General features: G+C 41.7%; 1 long non-coding RNA gene across 2 annotated transcripts; it reads right to left on the reverse strand.

Moving 5' to 3' along the window:
* Window positions 1-278: 278 nt before the first annotated feature.
* Window positions 279-1,310, reverse strand: LOC131257821 (uncharacterized). 2 transcript variants are annotated; one of them, XR_009177652.1, is made up of 3 exons: window positions 957-1,310; window positions 546-791; window positions 279-406 (listed from the first exon to the last, which is right to left on the reverse strand). It is a non-coding gene; the product is annotated as an uncharacterized LOC131257821 (long non-coding RNA). The 2 variants fall into 2 exon arrangements; XR_009177653.1 differs by having other exon boundaries at window positions 534-791.
* Window positions 1,311-6,040: the final 4,730 nt, after the last annotated feature.

A 6,040-nucleotide genomic window follows, 5' to 3' on the forward strand; every position in this document is an offset into this window, starting at 1 on the left:
AAAACCTATAACCTTAACCTAAACCAAAACCTATAACATAAACCTTAACCTATAACCTATAACCTATAACCTATAACCTAAACTTATAACTTAAACCTAAAACCAAAATCGAAACCTATAACCTGAACCTATAAGCTGAAACCTAAACCTAAACCTAAACCTAAATGTATTCTCAAATCCTTAAACCTAAATCTACACCTAATCCTAATTTCAACTCCCTAACATAAACCTAAACCGAAACTTGAAAACCCAAGCTTAAACTCGATCCCGAACCCAAACCCGATTTCCTAAACCTAAACCTTAACATATTCTCAAATCCCTAAACCTAAACCTACACCAAATCCCAATCTCAACTCCCTAACCTAAACCTAAACTTAAACTTGAAAACCCAAGCCTAAACTCGATCCTGAACCCGATTTCCTAAACCTAAACCTTAACCAATCCTCAAATCCCTAAACCTAAACCTACACCAAATCCTAATCTCAACTCCCTAACCTAAAACTAAACCTAAACTTGAAAACTCAAACCTAAACCTGATCCCGAACCTGAACTCGAACCCGATTTCCTAAACCTAAACCTTAACCTATTCTCAAATCCCTAAACCTAAACCTACACCAAATCCCATTCTTAACTCCCTAACCTAAACCTAAAACTAAACTTGAAAACCCAAGCCTAAACACGATCCCGAACCCGAACCCGATTTCCTAAATCTAAACCTTAACCAATTCTCAAATCCCTAAACCTAAACGTACACCAAATCCTAATCTCAACTTCCTAACCTAAACCTAAACCTAAACTTGAAAACCTAAGCCTAAGCCCGATCCCGAACCCGAACCCGAACCCGATTTCCTAAACCTAAACCTTAACATATTCTCAAATCCTTAAACCTAAACTTACACCTAATCCTAATCTCAACTCCCTAACCTAAAACTAAACTTAAACTTGAAAACCCAAACCTAAACCCGATCCCGAACTTGAACCCGAACCCAATTTCCTAAACCTAAACCTTAACCTATTCTCAAATCCCTAAACCTAAACCTACACCAAATCCCAATCTCAAATCCCTAACCTAAACCTAAAACTAAACTTGAAAACCCAAGCCTAAACACGATCCCGAACCCAAACCCGATTTCCTAAACCTAAACCTTAACCTATTCTCAAATCCCTAAACTTAAACCTACACCAAATCCCAATCTCAACTCCCTAACCTAAACCTAAACCTAAACTTGAAAACCCAAGCCTAAACCCGATCCTGAACCTGACCCGAATTCCTAAACCTAAACCTTAACATATTCTCAAATTCCAAAGCTAAAACCTATAACCTAAACCTAACTTAAACCTATAACCTTAACCTATAACTTAAACCTGTAACCTTAACCTAAACCCAAAACCTAAACCTTAACCTAAACCAAAACCTATAACTTTAACCTAAACTAAAACCTATAACCTAAACCTTAACCTAGGTTAAGGTTGTTTTTCTTTTCATTTGTCTGGATCATCTCTCATATGTTCTCTCTCTTTTCATTTGTTTTTCTTCCATAGGATTGTTTGTGTTTGGATGGATGCAATTTATGTTTGGATGAATGTAGTTTATGTCTGGATGGATGCTGTTTATGTTTAGATGAATGTAGTTTATGTCTGGATGGATGCAGTTTATGTTTGGATGAATGTAGCTTATGTCTAGATGGATTTACATAGTTTCGGTTTAGATGGATGTGAATATGAATATGATGAAATATTTTATATAACAGGTGTATATCAGGAAAAATATGATGAAAGGAAATTTGAGATGAATTTTTTTTTTAAAAAGACTTTAGCGATGAAAATTTTCGTCGCTAAAAGTCTTAGCGACGTTTTTTAGCTACGAAAATGTTCGTAGCTAAAAGCAAACCTTTGGATTTTTTTAAAGAATTGTTCACACATTTAACGACGACATTTTCGTCGCTAAAAGCTTTAGCCACGTTTTTTAGCTACGAAAATTTTCGTAACTAAAAGTAAACCTTTGGATTTTATTTGAAAAGCTGTTCACACATTTAGCGACGATAATTTTTGCCGCTAAAAGTCGCCACCAACTTTTTCGGCTATGAAAAGTTTCGTAGCTAAAAGTAAAGTTTTGGATTTTATTTCAAAAACTGTTCACACATTTAGCGATGAAATGTTTCGTCGCTAAAAGTCCCAGACACTGTTTTAGCTACGAAACGTTTCGTAGTTAAAAGTAAAACTTTGGATTTTATTTCAAAAAGTGTTCACACATTTAGGGACGAAAATGTTCGTCGCTACAAGTCCCAGCCACTTTTTTTAAGTACGAAAATATGCGTAGCTAAAAGTAAACCTTTGGATAAAGTGTTCACACATTTAAAAAATGTTCACAAAATTTAGCGATGAAAATTTTCATTGCTAAAAGTGACTTTTAGCTACGAATTTACAATTTCGCCGCTAAAAGTAAACTTTTAGCAACGAAAGTTTTGCTTGTCGCTAAAAGTCTCTTTTAGCGATGAAAAAAATTTCGTCGCTAAAAACCCCTTTTCTTATAGTGAAGGTTAGGAAGGGTACCGTCATCCTACCATGCCCAGGAGACGATGATGAACAACAGGTCTTCCTGACGTCATAAATATAAAAGGGAGAAACATGCTTAAAGCCATTGCAAACCCATTGTAATTTTAGTCACAACAGACCATTAAAAACTAAAAACACTCCCTTAAATAAACTATAATCGGTATCAGTTCAGTATGAATACAAAACACAAGTGAAAGAGTCCCCCATCACGCTACAAGCTTCACCTCTTATCCTTAGCTAAGTGGTTCAGCCGCTCATTGACATGATGAGGCTATAATCTCTGAAAAAATTCATAAACAAAAGAAACTAAAGAAGAAGAAGAAAAACTAGAGCCCGTCTCTGCTCTTGTTTCTCTCTCTCTTCTTCTTGCTCCACGTCCCTAGCCTGCATCCCCCCTCTGGCGCTGGATGCCTCCTCACGTACCTCAGAAAATCGATTTATCAAAGCCAGAGGCGGTGGCGAATTTTCGCAGCCAATGCCGCTTGAGCAGGAAACATGCTGCGTTTGGATGAAGATTTTGGACAACTGATCGTCCAGACTCGGGATCTGACTTCTTGGTGGGGTTCAAGATCCCCTACTCTATCATTTGAACGGTCTGGATCATTGATCCAATTGTGATTGATATCACATAAGGGTCCACGGAAGGCGGCAGCGTCCGGGCTCTGCTTAGACGCTCTGCCTGCGCAAGACCTGCGCTGAGCTACTGGTGGGGCCCATGATCAGTGTCAGTGAGGAAATCTACTCCGTCCATTAGAATCACGTCGAAAAACTGGTCGGTAAGGGACTGTTTTGGATAGGTTTTGGTGTGACCCACAGAATCTTTCTTGCTGCCGTCCGTCCTGCGTTTAAACCTTCATGTACATGTAACCTCTGAGGAAATCAAGAAGCGGGACAGGGGATGGTCGGTTTTGGATGGGAAACAAGGTGGATGGCTTGGATTTTCCAATTGGTCAGTCTTGGTGGGCCACGACGTTGCCCAATTGGACGCCATCCGTTAACGTAGCAGTGCCGAGGTTCTTTTGTTGCTGGAAATTGTGCATCCACACATGCCTAATCTCATGTGATTTTAGCTCAGGATTGGACAAGAGTGTGCCCTGAATAGGATGGACGGTCTGGATCCTTCAAATGACTGATGTGTGAGGCCCACTAACTTTCGCAAGACGGACAGAGTCCGTCCGTTACATGGACGCTGGCGAAAACAGAGTTCCGTTTCTATTCTTTGAAGAAGGATCGGTCAATGCATGTTGACTGATCTTTCTCGGTCTGGTGCACTGCGAACGTGCACACCCATATGCACGTTCGTACTGGTGTAGGGTCAACAGTGATGTTCATGGTAAATCCACTCCGTCCGTCCATTTTTTTAGCTTATTTAAAGGGTTGATACTTGAATTAAAGCATATTCAGGTACTAGGTGAGCCCCAGTTTGACAATGTATGGGCTGATCTGACTGTTGGGCCATTTCCACAGGGATCTAATGGTTAAATTTCGACGTGTACGGTTCATTTATGGTCTTCAGGCCCTGGATGAAGTTTCGAGTCGATCAGATGGTGGGAACATTGTGATCTTGCATTCTGGACGTTTTTCAGGCTTGTTTGAAGTGAGTGGCTGAAAATTCTCTGATATCTGGTATGTAAATCCTCAATCTTGGTCCCAGGGAGTCCCGTCTAATACCTTGGTGATGCCAGAGCGTCAAACGCATACCTTTAGCATCCTTTTCAATCCATGCTCATCAATTCTCCTTGCATCACAAACAAGATTAAAATAGCCCATTAAAACAGTATCATGTTCGTAATTCAGGTAATAACTGGGGTCTAATATGCAATATTTGACCCTCAACAGCTGGCAGACGGCGGACGGACGAGCTGGGCCTCACGGCCCTAGCTGTGGGCCTCACCGTGATGCGTTTCGAACATCAACGCCGTGCATTAGGTGGGCCCTTAGGGCAATGGCCCCCCTACCAAAAATCAGCCGTATACGGAACTCAGGTGGGCCATACCATCTAAAATCATGTGAGGACATGCCTAAGACATATACAATCATTCGGTAGGGCCTACCTGAAATTTGGACGCGACTGAAACTCGATCTGAGCCCTCAGTCAAGTGGGACACACATAATGGGTGGGCTGGATTTGCGAACCACATTAGGGTGGGCCCCTGACCGTGACCTTATGAAAAGTTTGGATGGCAATAAACATTACCGTGGGCCCTTGTCTATTTGGATGGCAAATAAATATTACAGTGGCCCCCCTGGTCCACGTGGCCTTGTGAACAGATTGGATGTAAATAAACGTTATGGTGGGCCCTGGTCCACGTGGCCTTGTGAACAGATTGAATGTAAATAAACGTTATGGTAGGCCCTGGTCCACGTGACCTTATGTACAGGTTGGATGTAAATAAACATTATGGTGGGCCCTGGTCCACGTGACCTTATGCACAGATTGGATGTAAATAAACATTATAGTGGGCCCAGGTTGGGTGGAAAATAAACATTACTGTAGGCCCCAGGTCTGAGTGACCTTATCAATGGGTTGGATGGAAAATAAACATTATGGTAGGCCCCACATGGGACCCACTTGTGTATGTATTGTAATCCACACCCTCCATTAGTGTGGGCTCCATCATGATGCATGTGTTTCATCCAAACCATCCAACCATTTTGGAGATAATTTAAGGCCCATTGTGATGTATGCAAGGCCTATGTGACTAGGCCCATCTTGATGCATTTGTGGCCGTCGTTGAGGCCCACCTTGATATGTATATACAAGACCCATGTATGAGGCCCATTTGATGTACTGGAGGCCTATGGGTCAAGGCCCTGTAGGACGTACATAAGGCCCATTGTAGTATGATTCCACCATGGTATATGTGTTGATTCTATAGCAGGCTGCACCTTGGGAGCAATGATGGTTTGATGTCCACATTGTAAGGATGATGTTGGTTAAATGTCCACATTGTCACTCTCTCCCTAGGGCCTATTAATAGGCCCATACCTGTAATGTGTAGGCCGTATAAGCCCATCTTCATTTTGATCAGAACCCATCACCACATAACATGCTTAGTATAGATTTATGATTCATGATCATATGCATCATATGTATGCTTGATGTAAGGATTAACTAATCATTGTACATGCCTTCGGGTAGATGGTTTATGGACTCCCTGATAGGCGGAGTTGCCCTACATGAGCGTGCGGTACGTGTAGGATTGTTGCATGTCTGATTGTATGATTCATGCACTTGCATTCGTGTGATTGTGCTCATTGTATGCCCTAGTGACATCAGGGCCTTAGCCTCCACAGACACATCATGGGTGGCTGGATTAGATACCGGAAATGTTTGGTTCTAGCATACGGGCGCCATAGATGTCCCTGGGTGAAAATCTCTAAACCCGATGGTACCAGAAGATGACTCTAACGTCGAGACCAAGTGGATATATGAGGGCATGAGGGTCGAATACCAGGAGGCCACATCTCCTACTGTGTCGTG

The sequence above is a fragment of the Magnolia sinica genome, chromosome 10 (assembly GCF_029962835.1).
Source record: "Magnolia sinica isolate HGM2019 chromosome 10, MsV1, whole genome shotgun sequence".
NCBI lineage: Eukaryota > Viridiplantae > Streptophyta > Magnoliopsida > Magnoliales > Magnoliaceae > Magnolia > Magnolia sinica.